The sequence below is a fragment of the Rhinopithecus bieti genome, unplaced genomic scaffold, assembly GCF_001698545.2.
Source record: "Rhinopithecus bieti isolate Rb0 unplaced genomic scaffold, ASM169854v2 scaffold_31787, whole genome shotgun sequence".
NCBI classification, from domain to species: Eukaryota; Metazoa; Chordata; class Mammalia; order Primates; family Cercopithecidae; genus Rhinopithecus; species Rhinopithecus bieti.
This window is the reverse complement of record NW_016814655.1, coordinates 1,752,844-1,754,027: the sequence shown is the minus strand read 5'-3', so window position 1 is coordinate 1,754,027 and position 1,184 is coordinate 1,752,844.

Below are 1,184 nucleotides of genomic sequence, written 5' to 3'. Positions count from 1 at the left end.
GTAGTGCCTGTCCAGGGACAACAGGTGCCATTCCACAGTGTGCGGAATGTTTTATCTCTTGATTGGGGGGTGTTATATAAATGAGTGTGTTGTCTTTATGAAAATTCATTGAGTATATGAGTACCCTTATGATTTGTGGCCTATGTATATTTACATATATATATGTATTTTATATATGTATATATAAAGTAAAGCCACATATATATTTATGTTATTTTCCAATGAAAAGTTTATTTTAACAAATATAAACATAAGCCATTTAAGAATTAATGGCAACACTGATTTTACATTCCTTGAGAAGGAGAAATTCTGCCTCTTGTCAGCAAGTTAATGCTGCACCCTTTAATTACATTTTAGGCAATTCTATTGGAGGGTGTTGGAGAACTCATCACCTCAGTCTGTGATTAGATGTGAATACTCTGGAGAAATGAGTAGGACATGCCAAATGTTAAATCTTCATTATCATATGTTCTCTTTTGCAAGTTCCTAGCTTCAGCTCTATTTTTATATTTTCTTTAACAGTTCCATAGTCCTGAGCAACTATGGCTGGTTTTTGGGAAATACATCTCATTATGAGGCCAAAAGAAAATGTCTTTGTTTTACTGATCAGTTCAGTTCTTAGGAATCCTTTGTGCAGATCACACCCCCTACTACTCTTTTCAAACATATTAAACTTTTACCAAAATCCTGATCTCTAGGCAAGTCTAACTGCTCTTCTCTGTTTGTACAGAAGCATAATATAATGTATGTTTTGTCCACTATCTTGTAAAGGGATATGCCTTTCATTATCCTTCCGAGAGCAACCCTAGACATGGTAGGCAGAGTCATTCGGGTTCACATATAAATGGAGACAGAGCTTAAGTATTTTTAGAAATGTAGTCAAAGCCAATAGGAGCTGCTTTTGAAATGCAAATGAGAGTTGCATTGCCAGAAGGCAGATGTTGTAAGAAAAAAAGCATGGGTATGTGGCATGATACCCTGCCAGAGGTTACATTTGTGATTTTTCTCTTTTCTGAGACAGAGGTAGTAGAAAACCTGTTTAGGATTAGCAACAGTGTCTTTCATCACACTCTCCAATTCCTTGAGTTTATACAGAGGTTCATAATAGCTACACATAGAACTGTCAGTCTTCCCACAGTCAAGAATCAATTTCCATATTCTTTTTTTAAACTTTTTTTTTTTTT